This window comes from Artemia sp. Qi Xiang Cuo, chromosome 3 (assembly GCF_049724085.1).
Source record: "Artemia sp. Qi Xiang Cuo chromosome 3, ASM4972408v1, whole genome shotgun sequence".
In the NCBI taxonomy this organism is placed as follows: domain Eukaryota; kingdom Metazoa; phylum Arthropoda; class Branchiopoda; order Anostraca; family Artemiidae; genus Artemia; species Artemia sp. Qi Xiang Cuo.
Genome location: NC_142796.1, coordinates 41,859,522 through 41,882,340, shown reverse-complemented (window position 1 = coordinate 41,882,340; position 22,819 = coordinate 41,859,522).

Below are 22,819 nucleotides of genomic sequence, written 5' to 3'. Positions count from 1 at the left end.
CCGCTGGTGGCCGGCCGGGCCCCCCCCCCCCCCAAGGTTTTGGGGAATTTATCGGACTTTACTCAAACCGAGACTTTCCCTATAGCTAACACATTCGGCTCGGTCGGAAGTTGAATAGTGACCCAGGGGAAGGGTTGTCAGACCGTCTTGACAAACATAGACCTTGTCGGAAATGGTACTCATGGCAATTTTTTCTATAGTTACAGTGAAGTTCCTGTAGTTCAGTGAACGAATTGCCAGCAATATTGTTCGTGGAATTGCATTTTCAATAATACAATTCCTATAGATGTCCATGTCAAAATTCTTATCCACATAGAGAGTGGGTACTCCTTTGCAACGTTTTTTTTATTTCCTCGTCGTGTGTCTGTATAAAGTACACCTTCGGACTTACAAACATACCACGGGAAATCATGTCAAATCCCGTTTCTGATTTAAAAAAAATAGCTGATTTGGTGCCTGACGTTTCAATAGCTCTGGGTAAAGCACACTCCAATTGGTGTAGTCCATCCGCGAGCTGATGATTTCACCGTGTGTCAAATCATCAAGCAGGTTTGGGGTTTTCACTTTCAGCAGTAGAGAATCTGTGTCCCCGTAGCAGACCTCTACTTGCCCCTTCTCCGGCGAATGTAGCCTAGCCACATTGTAGTAGAATTCCAACATGAGCTTTTTAGAGATCTCCAAGATCGCACTGCGTGCAGCAATATTTTCATTCAGGACAATGCTTCTTTTTTTCTATTCAATAGTACCATGTTCGTGCCAATGATTGTAAAGGAAGTGTAATTTGGATCCGCAATAATTGGAGCACATTGTTTGGGATCGGTCACGACGTTACAACGATTGCTATTGTGAACACTCTCGCACAATTTACCAAAATCCGAATTTAAAATGAGCGTATAAATTTCTTTTTTGGCTTTTGTCTGTGCTTCAGAACGTTTCTTGACAAAAGTGTCAACAAACATTTTTAGATATGGTTTTTGACTAAACTGGACTGCTCTATGAACCTTTGTGACGTTGAAACCGTTGTTGCACATCCATTTTAAAGCCACATGATGTACAAAAATATTTTTCTTCAGCAGAAGGTCAGCAATAAGTTTTTGTTTTGAAGGTGACCAATGCAATCCGTCCACCTCGACCAAACGTCTGTTGTGGGGCTCAAAGAGTCCCTAGTCACAGGTCTATTGATGCATGGAAAAACAAAATCCTCTACGGAATCGTGAGGCTCAACTGGTATCTCCCGATCAATTTCAAAAAACCATCCAACCGGCCCATTCTCCTAAACACTGTCAATATTGGGGAAATGGGGAGCTTGAGGGTCATTGAGCCATTTATAGTCATCGCAGGGTAGCGCATATTGGGAAATGGCCAAGGGCTAGAGAGAATTCATATCAAGGAATACTGCATCTGATTTTGTGCCCGTCTTCTCTCCAGTTGGATCAGTTTTCAAGATACGATTCCCGTGAAAAACGTATCCAACCTTTATTGACCTCTGGATGAAGAGGTGCTGATCGATGTCGGTGATCAGCCCGATTTTTTCCCCGCTAATTTTAGGACAAGGTCCATTACCAGATGAGGAGATGAAAAATAATATACTAAATCAAGATTAAATTCCCCATAGATTTTGTCCGTATTTTTACACATAATATCTAACAAAGTTAACACATCACTCGACAAATACAGCTTGCAGTAGTCAAACCCATTTTTACACCCTCCCTCTGCCCACACTTTTGTAGCAAAACTGTATTCATCAGGGGTGCACCTACGATCGTGTAGACTGTCGTAAACCGATTCGATCGAGGGAATAATTTCCTCGACGAATCTCGACATGGATAAGTAATAATCATAAGGATATATACCCTTGACCGTCAACAAATCATATAAATCATTTGGAAATTTTTGCTTGAGAAGGGGGAAAGCGTTGCAGCCATCATCGTTTTTCTACACTTGAATTAATTCACTCAATGATTTAGGGAAAAACTGTAGGAATCTAAAAAGTGGATTTTATTCGTCTACTCAATGTCGTCTTCAACATATCTCCACATAAATTCCAAAACAAGCAATTTTTCCGATGATTTAGGAATGATTTTGTAGGAAAAGCTGTCTATCACCCATGCATCATCCACTGTTCCATTTCTTTGAAGATGTGCCATTGCTAGTAGCTCATACTTTAGATCGTAGTTAGAATTATGTATAAAAACCGGAAGAAAGAGTTGCTGTTTAATTTTTAAATTACATGAATTGTGAGCCCACCCCCGAAAGTTACTTTTCCCCGTTGAATTGGGGTCAATAAGATAATTGTGATCCTTGACAGCGTCTTTTGGGGCAAGAGCACCCCTACAAACCCAACAAATTGTCCCCTTTTCTAGTGACAGTTGCTCCTTATCTGAAAATGACATTGGGTAGTTGGTGTGCCGCAATCGCGAAATTGCACCTTTCGCTGTTTTTATTAAAGACACCAATAACTTCTCCATGCTACCCTCCTCATCCATAGTAAAAAAAACTCTTCCAATGGCATTTTATTATTAGAATCGCGACGGGCATGCGCAGGGGAACACGCAACTAGTTTGTGTTCCTTGACTATATTTGGCCTTGATGAGTCTGACACCTCCATCAGTCTTGATTCACAATCCAAAGATACCTTATCAACCTGTAGCAGGGAATTTTGGAAGTTTTTAAATTGTAAAGTATCTTTGCCTTCTGCCGGCATTTCTATTCTTTGATTGTCCTGAATTTTGCAATATCTCATGTGATCCATGAATGTTCGTCCAGATCTAAATGAGGAAAGGCACATGGGGTAATAGTGACATTCTCCTTTGTTCGTGCCTTGGGATAAGAGTCGACTTATTGCCGTAACGGGGAAAAAATGACCATTGGAATTTACGTCTTTGGGGGGCTCATAGATAACCCAAATTAAATTTTTAACATTATTTACCAACAGTGTCCTAACTGAATATAAAACCCCTTTTTTATTTGGTTTCTTTTCCCCAATTACAAATTCTGTGTCATACTGGAGAACAACCACCCCCAACCCAAGATTTTCATTTGCTTTTTCAAATATAGTTTTTTCTTTTAAGGACACATGATATTTTCCCTTTAAACAATCATAATTTACTTTAGGGAAATTTTCTCCACCGTTACGCGCAAGTCTGTCGAGATGTTTCATTGATGAATAATTTTTTAATGTTTTATGGGCTGGTGCTAAAAATGTATATTTAAAGCATTGCAGCCCCGTGTCAAAACCGAAACTCTGAAGCCCTTTGGTAGCCGATAAATCTGGGTGGCATTTTATTTTTCAATCCCGCCCTCCCCTTAAAATAAAGCTTTTTTTAAATATACTGAGATTATGATCCATATTTTCAATGTATAAAATGGTGCTACCATTTACAATGATCCATATTTTCAATGTATAAAATGGTGCACCATTACAATGGTGAACACACACACACACACACATACACACACACACACACACACACAGACAATCTAAATATTCTTTTTCTGGTAAATAAAAAAGTAACTTCACATTCATTTTTTTAGATAAATGTACAGGAACTCCCACCACCAACACAATTCGAATATAATATCCATGACGAATCACAGGAATGGATTACAGATTTGTTGAATGATTGGTTTGGTGATGATTGTAGTCGTACTAGTAGTAGTATACTTCTCAGTCCTGATACACTCGAGGGTTTGTTGAGTGAGTTTAGGGATTCCACACCACACAACATCCCCACCATTGAGAAAATTAGTGCAGGACATGAAATCCCCGTGCCACCCCCTATCATGTCCGATTTTAAATGTAGTATGCTTCCTCCGAATATAGGGGATAGTTATATTAATGTACCAAGTACATCTACAGGGGGTATGATTCAACCAGCTACCCTCGAATGGGCTGATCGTCTCAGTCCTGATACACTCGAGGGTTTGTTGAGTGAGTTGGGGGATCCGACACCACGTAACATCTCCATCATTGAGCAAATTGGTGGAGGACAAGAAATCCCCGTAACGCCCCCTGTCATTCCCGATTTTAAATAAGCTGACTCTGCCTTGCAAAATTTATAAGTTTTTAGGGCTGAGCTTGAGGACCCATTTAATTCACTTACATCAGGTAGCATCATAACGGATCCGGTAGACATAGTGCACTCCTATGTGGGCAAGATTCAAGCCCTTCTTGAAAGAGTGATTCGGGAGGGGGTGGGAGGGATGGGATTAAGGCTGCCATCGCACAAAAAATAATTTATTTCAATGAAAAGGGGGATGAGGTGTATCAGCGTTATTTACGTACTGAAATGCTACCACTTCATCCGGACCTGAATAATTTCGAGGGTGTTCTTATGGAATAGGTTGACAATATAGTAACAAAATTGGATAATTATACTGAGTTGGGTAGTGGGTCAGTGGTTTTATTTTTTGGGAGTTTAGATATTAATGTAGGTAAATTTCAAAAGAATTTTATTTTAAGAGGCGGGAGGGGGGCGGTGGGACCAGAATATAATGATGCTTTAAATTATTGTAAAGGTGTACAACGCAACCAATTTCGATACAGGGCTTCAATACTTCAAATATGCATTTCTTGTGGCAGCTCACAAGCCTTTGCAACGGTATGCTACTAAGACACTGTTGGACGATTATGCAGTTAATGGGAGTCAAAATTTCTCTAAAGTAGATTTTAATTGTTAAAATGATCAATATCTAGAGTTCTTATTTATAGAGATACTTTGCCTAACGAAAAGTTCTTCGTAAGTTCCAGTCGAGGTAGAAAACATTGCAGTACTCCCTTTGCTTTGATAACACCATCAGAGAAACATCCTATCTTAAGTAAGATGTTACATCACATGATGTGATATGGTCTCACTGATTCCTTTAAAGTGCCGCAACAGTTTTCTGTCTTTTCTTTGCCCAAGAGTCCTTACAAACACTTATCAAGAACAACCTTTTTTCAACATAACTCAACAAACCATGGCCCCACAAATATTCCCTTCTTAATTTTTATTTCATTGATCTTTTGGACTTGCAAATATACAAGTCCTTGTGACGTATTATCTTTGAAATTAGCGACTTTTCCTAAGACTCAATTTCATATACAGTGGAAGTAGATATTCATTTTTGGGTCAAAAAGAGAAATCCCTTTGAAAAAAATACTAATTTGATTCACAGGGACTGTGAAATGTCGTGTCAGAATACACATCTGCTTCTTATCTTATGCGTGTTTGGCTCCACCAACCTCTTCGTTCAGTTTTGCAAGGCAAATGTACCGGCAATAATTCACTGAGAGTTATAGGTCCTAACCTTGTGATAGATATGCCTGTAACTCCACAGGCACCCAGGGCATGAAGAAAGAACCACCATTCTTCCTAGTGGTTTGCTTCTGGCAGTTTATCTTCCCATAGAGGTTAGATTGATGCGTAGATTGGTCTGGTACGTTCGTCAAAGGGTGTTTCTGGGTCTGCATATGTGGTTAAAACCTTTAGGTTGCTAGTGTAGCGCTGCATTAGGTAAGCGGAGAGTGTCCATACGTAGTACGTGGCCAAAGTGTCTAACTGCAATCTCTTAAGAGATCTGTCACAAGAGGCTGCCCTTTCTTGTCGCAGATGGATTGATAAGTTATCCTCTGCTGTATTTGGATGTTAAAGATTCCTTAGACACGAGTCTTTGAAACGACAATTCTTCCCTCTTGTTCCTGGTTCAGGTGCCAAGTTTTGGTTTCGTAGAGAACTGAAACAACGTTGCTATTGACAGCCAAACGGCAGTTTCAACCGCAGAGAGAAATATTGGGACAGCCCAATTGGGACAGACACACACACACAAAAAACTTAAAAAGGCAATTAAACTTCTAGAATAGGTTTCTCTGATCCTTTTTTAGTTAGGGAGGGTGGGAAATATCTCAAAGGATGCATTTTAATACCAAAACAACCCAGCTCTCCTTGGAGCTTCAGATAAATAAATAATTAGTTCTAAGGGAAAGACGAGGGGAGGGTGGAGATAAAAAGTTTAATCCATAATGAAGTATTTACAATTTATTGCAAGTAATAGATTCTCTGGGTTTAGTTTCAGCCAAAAGAGTGGACTCATTTGATTTCACTACATTATGTACAAATCTACCAATTAATTTAGTATTTGTAAATTTAAAAAAGATTATTAAGAAAGCTTTTCTTTTGTCTAATTTGGCTTTTTTAAAAATTGCTACGTATAATATAAAGACAAGATGGACTAATTACTTTAACAATACCACTAGTTCAAGATGTTATAGCTTAGATATGATTTACTAGAATTTATTTTATTTAATACTTTTATAAAATTTAATGGTAACCTATATAATCAAAGTACTGGAATTCCTATAGGGGCAATGCTAGTCCATTTATAGCAGTACTATTTATAAGCTATTTAGAATATGAATTTTTGATTGATAAAAAGAACCAAATTAATATAAAATATTGTCTTTCAAATAATAAAAGATATTTAGTTGGCCTTCTGGTGATAAACTGTGCAGATTTCCTAGAGATATCAAAGAAGATATACCCACCAGAGTTAGAGGTAAAATTCAGCAATGAGAATGGCAATTATGACCATTTTCTAGATTTAGATATTAATGTTACACCTTAATAATACTTTAGTTTTTAAAATATACAATAAAACAGAAGATTATGATTTTTAAATAGTCAGTTTCCCATTTCCTAAAAGTAATATACATTCAAATATAGCATATTCATAGTATTTTTCCCAACTGTTTAAATATGCGAGAATTTGCACTGAATATATTGATTTAAAAGTAGAAGTGAAAAACTTAGCAATAAGTTAACCGTAAGAGGTTTTTCCGCCAGTAAGTTTGCTTGAAAATTTAAAAAGATTAGTTTTCCATAAAATCAACTTTTAGATAAGTATAATAAAAATTATGAAGATAAATTGAATGATATTCTGAGGTAGCTTGTTGGATGAATATTTTTTCTCTTCCCTTTATAATTTTTGAATTTAGGGTTTGTTTCGACAAGTTCAGGTGCTGACTAACGTACGATGTTTGGAAATCAGTTCGTAAAAATTGAGCTTGAAAGTGAAATGGCTTGGCTGACAGTTAGGGTTATGCAATTAGGGGAGTTTTACTGGATGAAGGATATTCTTTCAGAGTTGGGATGTTTTTACTTTGATTCAGTTTTAGATGAGTGATCGGGAAGGAAGCTTGAACATTTTGTTTTTGGTATATTTTTTTTCGGGGGGGGGGGGGGTAGTGTTTCGCTCATAGATATTCCACAGGTGTCACTACATAGGGGTATGCTATAGGGTTCTGTGACATGGCGTGCTCTTTCTTCTGGGTGATGAAATTTGAGTGCCGAAACCTGTATAGGTAATGAGTTTTCATCTGAGGAGCCCTGATATGTGGTGATTACCTTGGGGATATTAAAACTTGTAGACTTAAGGTGCTATTGTTTGGTTTTGGGACAATAACTTACATGTATTAATGGCTGATTTTGCTCTATTTTGGACTTGATTTTTGGATTATCGGGTTAGATGTACTGTTTTGTCCTAGGTAATTGGATGGATGAGTAATAAATAATAAACCTTGTTTAAATGCTCATTTATCTTAGTTACTAAATTAGGAAGACATTTTTTTTTGCTAATTAATTACCTGTTATACATTATATAACCCTCAAGGTTCGTAACTAAGACTTTTGTTTAAGAAAGCTATTTTCAGGGTGGGGGGGGGACAAAAAGCCTTTTAAAAATGTGTCAAGAATGTAAAATTGATATTTACTTCCTTATGATTTCTGGGAGTATTTCTGGGCTGCACTGCTATTGTGGAAGTAAAGAGCAACGTTAAACCTCAGAACCAGCAGAATTTATTCTGTTTTTGAGGGAGACGGCCCCTTCCTCATCCACAGCACCCCTTCATGGTCACAGAAACTTTGGAGGGTGCTCATTATACCAGAAATTGAAAGGTCTAGTCCTTTTTTATAAGTTGAAAGTGATTGGAAAACCGACCAGCTGCGGGGGGGGGGGGATTATTCGAGAGAGTGGGGGGTAGACGCCTTCTCCCAAAGGCTTATGGGCTCCTATTGTATCTATTCAAAACTATTCAAAATGGATGGGAACAAAAAGGGCTGCTCCACAGCACCACAGCTTTAACTTTGATTCAACTATTTTGTTTATATTTGAGTATGAAGGGGGTGTTTTAATACTCCGGCTGTCACCAACCCTGCAGCGGTAGGTTGTAGGGGAGAGTGGGGTTGGTTCGGACACGGGGTGAGTCTGGAAAATAGCCTCTCTTCCTACAACACCCTCTAAAATTCACCAAAAAAATACCATAGATTTGCCATCTAGTACCCTACTTGAGTATGTAGTTTGGTTATCACACGTGCAATCGTTTATGAAATATTTGAGAAAAACCGAAAAAAGGTTGGTGTGGCGTCCTGTATCTTTCTTTGTTTGTGATTTTATTTGGCCGTTATTACTAGTCATTGAATTTTGCTGACTGTGGCAGCGTTTAACTATGGCATTGCTAAGATGTTTAAATTTTAGTTTTTGGCGGCATCTATAGTAGTTACAGCGTCAGTGAGGTTTCAGACTTTTTATCGCGGGTGGGGTTGCTTCGGACAACGGTAGTGGGGTGGATTCGGACATTGTCTGAACCCACCCCAGACACTTTTTTGTGGTCAGCATTTCCAACTTTTCCTCTTTTTTTCACATCGTGTACCTGTTAATATGCATTTTATTACTTATTACTAAAAACAGTTTCTTTCAGAATGCCTCGATCATAAAAAAGGAAGCGATAAGACCCTCCCGTTAACCTAAAAAACATGAAGAAAACAGTTGGGACTTATCTGAAAAAGGAAGGAACATTGAGACAAATTGCAGAAAACTTCAGCATAAAGAAGTCCACGCTACTGGACTATATCAGGCGCTCGAGGCCGCAGACAGGAGAAGCAGATAAAAGTGTCAACGAAGAGCCTGGGCCACTGCAGATAAACTTCCCGACAAGACCAAAACACAACAGGCAAGTTTTTGAAAGCGAACACGAGCTAAAGCTAGCCGACTACTTTTGCACTTGTTCGAGAATGAACCATGAACTGACAAAAACTGAAGCACGAAAATTTGCTTACTCTTACGCCCGTGCGAATTACATTTCTGTACCAGAAAACTGGTTTTTCAATGAAGCAGCGTCAATGGACTGGCTTCTTGCGTTTCTGAAGCGGAATTCCGACATCTCGGTGAGGAAGCCAGAAGCCACAAGTCAGGCGAGAGCCTCCCGCTTCAACAAAACTGTCTTTCAGACGTTTTTTGACAAGCTACTTGATGTCTATGGAAGGTTTGGAGCCAAACTGATTGCTGATCGCATCTGGAACGTTGACGAGACAGGTATAGTCACCGTGCTTCCACCACCGAAAGTCCTAGCACCAACTGGACAGAAACAGGTTGGTCAGACTGTGTCTGCAGAAAGAGTTCAAAACATGACTGCTGTATGTTTCGCCAGTGTGTCTGGAGCGACTATTCCACCGGTCTTCATTTTTTCGGGAGTGAATTTCATACCTAGAATGACAAACGAAGGCCCCCCTGGTTGCCTTGGGCAACCAGTCAACGGCGACTTGCTCTTGGAGGCTATGTGACACTACACGAAAATAACCAAGCCTGATGAAGAGACTCCCATCCTACTGCTCATGGTCAACCATGATAGCCATCTGGATGTACGTGTGATCGAACACTGTAAGCAAAATCACGTAACACTGTTGACATTCCCACCCCACTGCTCCCAAAAGTTTCAGCCACTTGACGTAGGAGTGCTTTCTTCTTTCAAGGGTGCACTGAAAGAGCGCTTCAATGAATGGCTGGAGTTGCATCCCGGACAGTGCATTTCAATTTATGAAGTAGCCTCACTCAGCAGGGTTCCTTTCCTGGAGAAGTTCAGTGCATCCAACATAGTCTCTCGGTTTTTACTAGCTGGAATCTTTCCATTCAATCGTGATGTATTCCCAGAGGGAGCTTCTGCCCCATCCTTTGTGACGGATAGGCCGCTAGACCAAACAACCAATTCGCGGAGCCCCTCGTCGCAGGCCAACTCCGAAGCTGGACCACCAATTTCTTCTTTCATAAGGTCACCCGAAGAAGTAAAACCTTTTCCCCAAGTAGGGGCTGTTACTGTTCCGGGACGTGGGAATCGCATTAGAGGGAGGGCCCGCATTCTCACTGACACCCCTGAGAAAAAAGAGATCGTAGCTAAAAAGGAAGAGAAGGCCAAGCCGACGCCATCTACAAAGAAACGTAAGAACAGCGCGGTCCGCAAGCCTAACGAAGACGACAGAATCGATGAGGCGGAGACTCTTTCTGAACCTGTTGCCCCGAGCGACTCTTTAAGCGACGAATCCCTTCACTGTGGGGACGTAGAAGAGGACCTTGAGCCTTTTGATATTGACCAAGCTCAAACGGATAGCTATGTTCTGGTAAAATTCAAATTGGGCAAATCGAAGAAGTCGGATATCTTCTACGTTGGCCAGATAAAAGGAAAAACTGGAAGCGATATTGAGGACAAAGCCTTATTTTATCGCTAAAGATATCTCAATAATATAGGACTCACCTTTGCCAAACTTCCTTAAAAACTCACTGAAACTATAACTCTAGGCTTTAGTCTCTAAAATACATATTTTCTAGCTAAAGATATCTCAATAATATAGGACTCACCTATGCCAAACTTCCTTAAAAACTCACTGAAACTATACCTAGTTGAGAAAAATAGCATGCTTATGCCCTCTGAGCTGTATTCTCTAAAATATATATTTCGTCACTAAAGATATCTCAATAATATAAGATTCAACCTTTGCCAAACTTCCTTAACAACTCTCTGAAATTATACTTAGTGGAGGAAAATTGTACCCTTATTTTTATTATTATTTAAAAATTTCAAACAAATTAACGAGAATATTCAAAGAAAAATCTAATACCTATGCCAAACTTCCTTAACAACTCTCTGAAATTATATCTAGTGGAGAAAAATGACAAGCTTGTACCCACCATACTGCATCAGATCTCTGGGCTGTATTCCCTAAAATATATATTTCCTTGCTAAATACATATCAATAATAAAAGAATCATATATGCCAAACTTCCGTAACAACTCTCTGAAACTATACCTAGTTAAGAAAAATAGCAACCTTATTCCCAACATGCTGTCTCAGACCTCAGAGGTGTATTCTCTAAAACATATATTTCCTCGCTAAAGATATCTCAATAATATAGGATTCACCTATGCCAAACTTCCTTAATAACTCACCGATGTTATACCTTGTGGAGGAAAATTGTACCCTTATTTTTATTATTATTAAACACTTTCAAACAACTAACCGAGAATATTCAAAAAAGAAGTCATCTCGTTACCCAAAATTTACATGAGGAGAAAAATAAGGCATTTTAGGCGTTGTTTATAAGCTCAAACTCATCAAATCACTAAATACAGTTACTAAATTTGCCCAACATTCTCTTCATCTCTCTTAATCTCTCTCAATCACTCTCAATCTGTTTCGCCCAAATAATCCCCTAAAATGTCTCAATCTGTTTCAACCAAATAATCCCCTAAAATGTCTCAATCTGTTTCGCCCAAATAACTTATCTAAAATGTCTCAATCTGTTTCGCCCAAATAATTTGTCTAAAATGTCCTAGTTACATTATTAAGGCCTCGAAATAATAATTCCAGAATTTATCTCTCGGACTAAAGCAGAGAAGTCTTTTAGTTGCTTAGTTCCCCTCATGATACATTAGAATTCCCCGTCGGATTTTCATCATTGACGATTACGCAAATCCATGCTAAAATTCCTGGAAATACAGATTTGATGTCATTCCCGTTCGTTTGGTAGCTTTCTGATTGGCCTAGAAATAGGCGTGTGGTGTGACGTCACTTCACCCTGAAATTAGAGAGCCTTTTTCAACTGAAAGTACGGAGCAACATCAAAATTTAAAAAGAACGGAAATTATTACATATATGATTGGGATTTCCCCCTAGTCAACACCTCTCTCTTTAAGCTAAATATTGTTTAGTACTTTCATAAGAGCTATTTATTCTAATTTACAACCTTTGTTTTGAAGGGGTCATTTAAAAAAAATGGAATTCGTTAATTCGTAAGTTACGTATATTTATTACTTATAAAAACGGTTCACAAATAAAATTAAACAACTTTTGAGAAAGCCATTTAACCAAATAAAAGTAAAATTAATATGCAAATTTAGTTTTACTTATTCATGTACGGTGATCCAAAATCAAAACCTGCATCAAAACGTTCAGAAATTCAAAAACTTTTTTAACTTAAAGTAAGGAGCGACATTAAAACTTAAAACAAACAGAAATAATTCCGTATATGAAAGAGGTTGTCCCCTCCTAGTGCCTCGTTCTTTACGCTAAAGATAGACTCTTTCTCACAACTCTATTTTTTAAACAATAAAAACTTTAGCGTAAAGAGCGAGGCGTTGAGGAGAGACAGCCCCCTTCATATACGGAATAACCTCTGTTCGTTTTAAGTTTTAATGTCACTCCTTACTTTCAGTCAAAAAACTTGTTTTTTTAATTTAATACTGGGTGAGACCAAGATGTGACCCGAAAAATTAATCCATTATTTTTTATGCTGTTTAATGACTGTAAACTTTTAAATTTTGTGCCTTAGTTTTTAGAATAATTTTAATTGTATACTGAAAGTTACTAATATCATAATTTGCAATATAGCACAAAAGATTATACTGGTTTTATATTAATATTCACTTAAAGCATTTAGCATCTCTTGCAGTTTAAAACCTTAACATATAAAACCCTACAACAAAGCAAAGAAGGTTTGCTTTTATCCAATAATTTAATTAAATAGCTTACAGTTTTTAATATCAGAAGACTCAGAAGGGAATGATGAGTTCAGCCATCTTTGGAATTTGAGGCAAGTCCATAACAGAATATTTTGGACAGTTCTAAAATTTATAATACTATCAAGAACACTTGGGTATATTATTCCAGTTTTATCTGGGACACTAGACGCAAAAAGTTCCTAGAAATTCACAATCTACAATGTCACCACTTAAGCAATGAAAAAACAAATTTATCTTAATATAGCCCAAAAATATAGATTAAACTCTTTTATTGGTCAAAAGTATTAGAAATATCATTAATTGTTTTTGCATTTTTTAAAAGATGGTGCTAAAATTCAAAACTGTGTTTTAAACGTGCCAATATTTGAAGTTTAGGTTTAGATTTTAAGTTGCAATAAAATTTCAGAGCAAAACTTTGAGAATTGTGTTTAGTTGGCTTAGAAAATTTGTGCACTAGAAAATTATTGCTCTTAAAATCAGAATTAAAGTCCAAACTAGAACCAGAGAAAATAACATCTCCTTTTCAAATACTTAAAGGAATTTGGCACTTTCAGGGCAACATTCTCATATTATAATTGAAATTAAAGAAATATAAGACAAAATTCCAGAAGAATAAACTATTAAACACTAGCATCAAATACAATGCAACAATATTTGCCTACAACAAATTAATCCATTTCATATTTAAAGGTTATTTTATCATTTTACAAAAAGTGTATACCCTCCCCTAACGTTCTTTTTTCCCAACTACATTCGATAAAAATTTTGAGATAGGCTTTTTCTTAAAAATGGTTCAATGATCCTATAACAAAAACTCCGGTGTCAAACAAAACCCCCAAAGGCCCGGGAATAAGCGTTGTAAAAGAAGCCCCGTGGGCATATATGGCTCTCTAATGGGGGGGGGGGGGGAATAAATTAGGTTTAGTCTAAACTTGAATTTCCTCGTGAGGTCATCAACCCAGGAGTGCCATCATTCTTCACAAAATTATCAGATTCCTTAGGAGCATTTCCAATGGAGTACAATTGAACTAATTGTCTACTCTGGGGTTCTAGATACAGACATATTAACAAATAGAAAAGTAATAGATTTATTAGACTTAAATATCTAATCGTACAGCAATGTACTTCAAAAGATATATCTCGCAACTAGAATAATCATAGTCAGAATACTTCTTAATGATAATGTCCCGAAAATACTTCTTCCTTAACTTATAAAACAGGTTCTGATTCTGAGCAATAATCACTATTTCACAATTAGCCCAGCTCCTGTCGGAGCACCCGCTATTTTATCATTATGCTTACAAGCTGGGTTCATTATGTTGACTGCCTACCCAATAGTTTTTTCTGCGATATTTTGATCATTAAACATACATATTCCTAAGAGCACTTCTAAACTTCTAAACTAAGTTTTAAACAATGTCCCACTATGTTTTTCAAAATACTTCAGCGAAATTCTGATCCATCTCATTAGTATTTTGCTTGCAAAAACCCGTAGTTTTTCGCCTTTCAATTCTGTCAATAGCGTCTGGAAATTTTCAAGACTTCTTTGTTTTGTAGAACAAAAGTTTTACAGAGTACCACAGAGTATTCTTGAATTAATCATCTCGTGCTTTGAACTTTTTAAAGGGATATTTGGCTGATAAATAAATGTGGTTTTTTCTCTCTGTTTGTAAATTTAGACGAGAGTTTGAAACGGAATTTAAACTCAATTAGGGGAGTTTAATTTGCATCGGAAGTGTATTTAGAAAGAAAAAAATATTTCATATTTTAAGTATATATTATAAACGGTACATATTACCTGTCCCATTTGATTATGACGTCCCGTCATTGGGACTTGCTTTCCCTCAGGTTTTAAAGTATTTTGAAATTTGCCTACTATTTTTTCTATACAACTTTTATTGATAATGTGTTATTATACTATTTAAGCTTAGTCAGAAGTGCTTAAAATTCTTTCTGTATTGCCTTTCTTATTTTATTACATATAGTCTGCTAAGGTTCCTCTACCGGACTAAGATAGCTACTTAAATCAAAGTTTTTTTTCTACATTTAACACTGATAACTCCTAAATTTCCAGCAATGTTTGGTAAGGTTGGGATGATTCTACTATTAATAATTTTTTTTTTCAAGATTCGTCTTTTATAAATTTTTCTATCTTAAGCTAGCTACGGAATAACTATGTTTCCTATCTTACGCTAAATTAAACGAATAATGTAACAACACTACACATAACTCTACCTGAACATCTAGCGATACTTATATGAATGATTTATAACGCACAATATTATGTTTACCATTTTTGCTGGTAGACGTTAATACACTTTCACTAGGAATATTTGTTATGTAATATTAACAATAGGTTATCAAAATTGTTAAGTTGTCAAAATCAATCAAATGTAATATAAGTTCACACCTATTTCACCACTTACGTGTCTCTTAGCCTACTCGCTCCTTCTGTTGCAGTTTATGGTCCTTTACTAGTATCGTCTTATGCAAACAAAATTTTTAAAACGCTTATATGTAGTTTCCTCACAGATTAGTTTGAGTATGGTTATCTTCATCTTGAACGAAGTGTTTTCTCTAATTATCAAACGGGAAATAATACTTTTGGTCACAGTTGTGTGGGATTTTGCCGTCCGAGTTCATTCTCACCCTTTTTTGGATTGTTCATAGGGTGCTTTATCGTTAAGGAGTTGAGCACTGGGACTGCGTTGGTAATGAATGGGTTTATTTTCTTCTCAGCATGTCATTTTTGGGATATTTATATCACACAGATATTGTTCTCGTTTAACATACTTCATTCATGAGCTTAGAGGTTAGCTTCTCTTATAAAATTGTTTGTGCATGACTTTTTTCTATTAGTTTTTGCGTGGACTCCTTGGTTAATCACTGTGAAAATGATGTTTGAATTTGAAATGGGTCAACATCAAACTTTAGTGACTCCTTCAACATACTGTCTATAACTAGTGAGAGGAGCATATTGTTGCTCAAAGGTTATTCACTGGGATTACTTTTAATTTATAGCATTCAATGATTGGTTTCCAAGTCCATATTTCAAAAATTATCTCATAACATTCACGATAATATTTCTAATATCTTTGTGATCTTTTAATGAAGAAATAGTCAAAGGGGATTTAACATGTGAATCGTCGACATAAAAATAAATTGGGTTCATCAATATTATTATCAAGGACGATATAATCACTTACTTTATATGCTAGACAAGGGGGTTCTCATGATTGTTATGTTTATAGTTCGGTAATGCACTGGATACAGAAATTTGTTAGATAGTGTTACCTGATACATAACTTGATTTGTGATGAAGGAAAATTATTCTTCGTCAATCGACCATCGTTTCCTCGATCAAAACGTACCCGTAATTTTTGTAAGCGAAGTTGGGACGAGAATTGCTTGGAATTTATGGTGAGTACTCTTCGTTGGTTGAGGTATGATGAAAATAGATGCTACTGGGCTGTATCTGCACTGGTCTACGTATTGTCCTGATTAGTTTCTGATATGCCGTTCCAATTCCTGGAATAAAGTAACGAGAAGGAGTCACTCGTTCTTTAAAACAAGTAGTCATAATACAAATAGGTCATGTACCTTTGGGTAAATGAATTTTTACGCTACATGACAATGCTACACAAATACACTAACATTACTACACACACATTGATTTTTAACGAAACGACATTATTATCATGTTGGTTGAAACATATATGAAGTTTCCCTTGGGAACTCTAAAACATAGAAATTTCTTCTAAGTTGTTATGGCATAACGATGATATAAGAGATTAACTCTTTTAACTTTAAGTGAGGTCTCTTATTATGCTCTTTAGTATGCACTATCACATACACTTTATTTTGATTTCTTGCAACACTTAATTAATTTTACATTACATTGAAAATAATCGTTTAGACATAGTTTACGCTACATTATTAAATTTGAGGTCTAATTTTACAACATATTTCATGCCTACATTGTTCACGCACGTCCGTGCTGTTTAAGAAACGTATGTTGCAGCGTCGTAACAACACGGTTTTGCGTAAACGACACTTACATTGAGGGAACTAGACATAGTAAGGATGAGTGGAAACCTCTATACCCACTCGTTTTCTAATGTCTTCTCTTTTTCTTGGCTTAGACGTTTTCATGGGGTTCCGGGTTTAAATTCTGCATTTCAGCCGTTTCCCCATGTTCCTCCTTTGGGTTTTGCCTTCTTAGATTCAAAATTCTTCCATAATTAAAAGTCAGTAAGATTTTCATAGTCAAGGAAATGGCGAATACGAAACATACAGTCAGTAGTATGTTCCACCAAAGACTGGTTTAGAATAATCCTTATTTATTATCTACGTACGTTAATCTCTGGTCTTCATTAGTAAATAAAGGCATTTGGGAATCTAATGCTTGTCTTATTTTTATATGTGGCAACGTTCCTTTATTCTTCTCTATTTTGAACCATATTGTGGTTTTCATTTCCTTACTTTCTATATTGGGAATAGTGTATGACAGGTTGATTGCCTTAAAATTGATTATTTTAGGACTTATTATATTTGTACTCGTGGTAATTATCGGCATTTGAACTGTTGACTCTTTAGTTACAAGTTGACATCCTTGTCTTATGGTTATCGTACCCACGTCTTGTAATAATAATTCGGTCCTCTAACTTGGATCGATTCTTTCTGTATTTTTATAACAAGACAAAGTTCCAACAGTTTCTCTTGGAACAGAAAATAACCAAAGATCATTTCTAAGGTGTATGAATATTTCTTGTTTAGTATTTACTATTATAGCTTCGCACGAATTACGTGTTTCTTCCTGTTGTGTGTCTTTCAAAAATATATCTAACATACAAGATCCGGATTTGACGTTATAAATAGGTAATGTAAGCTGGCATACTAGGTTTTTGAATGATACGCACTCTTTTAAGTCTTGTGGATTGGCAAGGGCATATTTTCGTCTATCTTGATCAACAAGTAAATACTCTGCTTCAGCCGTGATAGTCATAAATGAATTCGTCTCCTTTATATTAGCAGGGAAGGTCGAAATTTTGTACAAGTCATATATGGATTGTTGGTTTATTAATAGAATCGTTACTACTGTGAATAATTGTTCATTTATTTCCTCGATGTGGACTTTTAATTTTGTATATTAAAGGAACAAATTTGATACTTCTGGTTCAATTGGTAAATGTAAGCCAAACATTAGATGTGTTTTTATTTCATCTAAAATGCTTTTTAAGTTGGAAGGGTCTACCAGGTCGTATGAAAAGGTTCCTCCCGTTAGGGAAATAATGCGAATTCGAAATTACTAACATCTGATGCTAGATTTAGTCATGACATGGCAATTATATCGAGTGATACCATGGTAAGACTCTCGTTTGTCACCACGCGATCCACTTCGTTCCTTAAGTAATTTATTACATTTACGGTTTTTCAGATTTCCTTAGATATCATTTCGACTTTATCTCTTTGGTAGTTTGCTATGCTTGCTTGTATTTTCTGGACGTGTAATGTTACGGTCATGGCGTTATTCAATTCTTTTACATTTTCTCTCGGGATGTTTAAGTCTTCCTTAATTGTTACACCAAAAAGGCGGGAGGCGTGTTCTCCAATGATGGGCATTAGGCTTGTAGACCTGCGGTATTTACTTCTTCTAAAGAATAATTCAAAGATTATCGTGGTGCTTGGTTTTAATTTCTGTATTTCCATATTAAATAATTCAAATAAGGCTTGTAATCTTTTGCTGTATAATACTGAGAAGGCTTGTTGATTTGACACTTTCTGGGCATTTTTCTTGCTTAGATCAGGTAACGGTTCGATAACTTCTTTTGTCGGCTCGTCGGCCATGGCTAATCTAGCACAAGTGCGTTCGCCGTCTATTGTCCAACATTTTCAATGTGCGTAATTATCCTCTTCCTCTTTCTTAGAATTATTTTTCTTCTCTTCTGATTTCATCCATTGAACTCTTATCGTTTCTGTTTCGGTGTGTCTTACCGAGATTCTTACCCTTAGGCCTATACGGAATATGCCAATCGGCTGGATGCGCGTAAACGTGGGCCCTGTTGACCAAGTCCATTTTGTAATTGTCGTGGGTTTTAGATAAGTCAACGTGGTCGAATTTCTAGGTGATTCTTTACTAAATGCGATCATTTCTGGGACTGTGTTCATCGTAGTTTCCGACATTGAAGATTGTATCTCTTTTGCTGGGGTTTCATAGGTGGGTGTGATTGTCTTGATATCTTTTTCTTTTTTTTCTGTAGGATTTCTATATTCGTTATATTGTTGGGTATTTGAGAAATAGTTCCTTGATTTGTCTAATTCTTTTAGGTTAGTATCTTGTCTGTTGTCATTTTCATTTCTTAGTTTGGGTGATATTTGTTTCGGGACGTTCCTATCAGCATGACTTTGCCACCATTCTTTGAGAAAAGTCCATAGGCTTGGCAGTTCATATAGCATTGCGTAATTTCCATCATAAAGGCTTCATTTTCTCGTAGCCAATAATTTAGGGTTTTCCATAGATTTCATTGTAATGAAGTGTCTTGACAAGTGTTCCATATTATTTGCTGATATTTTCCTTCTGTTTTCTTTGGTACTGGTTCCTAGTGCCATGTCAATTTCTGCCATTTTCTTCTCAAAGTCGTTTATTACAAATTTTGATTTTAGTTTTAGGATAACTGGAATTTGGAACTCTTTATTATCTTTGCTATGCATCATATTACTGGTCGGTAATCCTTTATCCAACCTTAAGAATTGAAATATCGATTCTTTGAGTTCATTCGTATTTTTCTGTAGTCTTGTTGCTTGTTGAAATAAAGTTTCAAAGGGTTTGGGATCCAATTTCATAAAAATTTTCCATGCGTTATTGCTGGCTAGGAGTGGATTTTCATGCTTAAATATTACTCCATGTTTTACAATATCTTGGGCTGTTGCGTGAACAACGAGGATTATGATGATATTCTTAAGCCTCATCTTTTTGCTTGTTTCTAAAATTAATCTATTATTAATTTTACATAGTTTTGCATAATTTGTTTATTTGCTCTTTTTATCAAACGAGTTTAGGCGCTTTAACTTTTAACTTGGGCTATCTTGTTATAATAATTTATATTAATTTAACTTTCGAACTGTTTTATGTCATTGGCCAAACAAAACTGATTTATAAGCGTAGTACATAATTTCTGTTTACGAACAATATATTTCGATGTTTTAAATTATTTGTTGAACTTGTTTCAATAAATCTGTCTTTGAATGACGTTAACAATTTTTCTATTGTATTTATCGGCAAATTGGCAAATTGCATTTATCAGCAAATTCTAATGGGAGGGGGTAATACATTAGGGGTGAATATAAACTTGAATTTCCTTGCAAGGTCATCAACCCAAGAGTGCCATCATTCTTCGTAAAATTATCAGATTCCTTATGAGCGTTTCCAATATAGTACAGTTGAACTAGTTGTCTACTCTGGGGTTCTAGATACAGACACATAAAATAAAACAACACAAATAGAAAAGTAATAGATTTATTAGACTTACATATCTAATCGTACAGCAATGTAGTTCAAAGGATAGATCTCGCAACCAGAATAATCATAGTCAGAATTCTTCTTAATGATAATGTCCCGAAAATACTTCTTCCTTAACTTATAACATAGGTTCTGACTCTGAGCAATAATCACTATTTCCCGATTGGCCCAGCTCCTGTCGGAGGGCCTGCTATTTTATCATTATGCTGACAAATTGGGTTTATTGTGTTGACTACCTACCCAATAGTTTTTTTCGCGATATTTTGATCATTAAACATACACATTCCTAAGAGCACTTCTAAACTTCTAAACTAAGTTTTAAACAATGTCCCACTATGTTTTCCAAAATACTTCAGCAAAATACCGATCCATCTTATTAGTATTGTACTTACAAAAAACTCGTACTTTTCGCCTTTCAAATCTGGTAATAGCGTCTGGGAATTTTTAAGACTCCTTTGTTTGGTAGAACAAAAGTTTCACAGAGTACCACAGTGTATTTATTCTTGAATTAATCATCTCTTGCTTTGAACTTTTTAAAGGGATATTTGGCTGATAAATAAATTTGGTTTTTCTTTCTCTGTTTGTGAATTTAGACAAGAGTTTGAAACGGAATTTAAACTCAATTAGGGGAGTTTAATTTACATCGGAAGTGTATATACAAAGAATTTTTTTTTCATATTTTAAGCATATATTATACACAGTACAGTTCATATGGAAGAGATACTCGTATAAACTCCAAAGAGGGCTCACATATATGGTTTTATGGAAGGAATGCTCGTATAAACTTCAAAGAGGGCTCATTTGATTGAAAATTGAAAGTTCTACTTCGTCTGCATTTTTCATCAAAATGATTTCTGAAATCAGGGAAGAGATTTGGAAATGCTTTGATGTCAAATTCCTCTTAATAGGTATTCTCCCCTAAACCATGCAATCTTTTCAATTGAAATTGGTCATTCTCAATGTTTTTATTGTTATTGAAGTCATCAATAAAATTTTTTGGCACTGACTAGTCAAGTGGTTTCATAGAGAAATGCTCTACTAAGTGTGATTTGGCATCATTTGCAAGTTTTTCTAAAATTGCTCCCTCTGGTACTTCATGAGCACGAAATAAGTTATATGTTGGTTGTCCGTTGACAAGTATCACAAAGCTATCAATATTAAGCAGCTCATCTGGTTGTACATTTGTATTTGCTTGAACATCTACAGGTTGATATACAATTTTACCTTTAAGAGCCTCAGTCAATTCGTATGCAGGTCTTTTTAAAGCCATGATTTGTCCAAGTCTAAGAACAGTTAAACATGACATGACAAATTATCTGATTATTCTGCTGAAACTAGAATAGTTTCTAGAAAATTTAAATTAAAAATTTCATTCGACTGCAAACTGCAAAAATATTTATGGTGTCCGAGCAATAATTTTAATTTTTTAATTAAACCAGAGAAATGCCTGAAAATTTTAAATTATTTTTTTTAGGTTTTAGATTATTTTATCATATACAGATTGTGTATTCCCCCCCTGACACACCCTTTTCTCGCAAATGTATTAAATATTAATTTTGAGATAGCCATTTTGTTAAAAATGGTTGAATGATCCGATAACAAAAACTCCGGTGTCGAAAAAAACCCCAAAGGCCCGAGAGCAAACGTTGTAAGATATACCCCGGGGGCATATATAGTTTTCATATGGAAAGGATACTCGTATAAACTTCAATGAGGGCTCATATATATGGTTTTAAGGGAGGGATTGCTCGTATAAACTTCAAAGTGGGCTTATTTGAATAAAAATTGAAAGTTCTACTTCACTTTTTAAGAGTCAAAAGATATTGGAGGGTAACCCGCCCCCCCCCCCTGCTCTTTTTTTTCCCAAATAAATCCAATAAAAATTTTGAGATGGCCATTTTGTTAAAATTCGTTTAAAGATTATATAACAAAAACACCGGTGTCGACACAACCCCCCCCCCCAGGGCCCAGGGGCACGCCTTCTTTTTCCAAACCCATCTGATGAAAATGTTGAAATATAAATTTTGGCAAAAATAGCTCAAAGGTCAGATAAGAAAAACTCCAGTTTCAATGCAACCCCCCAGGGCCCTAGGGAAGGCGTTCTAAGTTACGCCCTGAATGTATGGTTCTTATGAACGGGGGGCTCGTATAAACTTCATAGAGGGCTCATTTGATTGGAAATTGAAAGTTCTAGTTCACTTTTTAAGAATCAAGAGATTGAAGGAGAACTAGCTCACCCCATGCTCTTTTTTCCCCAGACCCATCCACTAAAAATTTTGAGAGAGCTATTTTTTATAAATTGTTTCAAAATTAGATAACAAAAACTCCGGTGTCGAACAACCTCCCAGGGCCCAGGGGTAGGCGTTGTAACTGTTGTCCTGGGGGTGTACATGATTCTTATGAAACGGATGATCATTTAAACTTCAGAGAGGACTCATTTGATTGGAAATTGAAAGTTCAAGTTCACCTTTTAA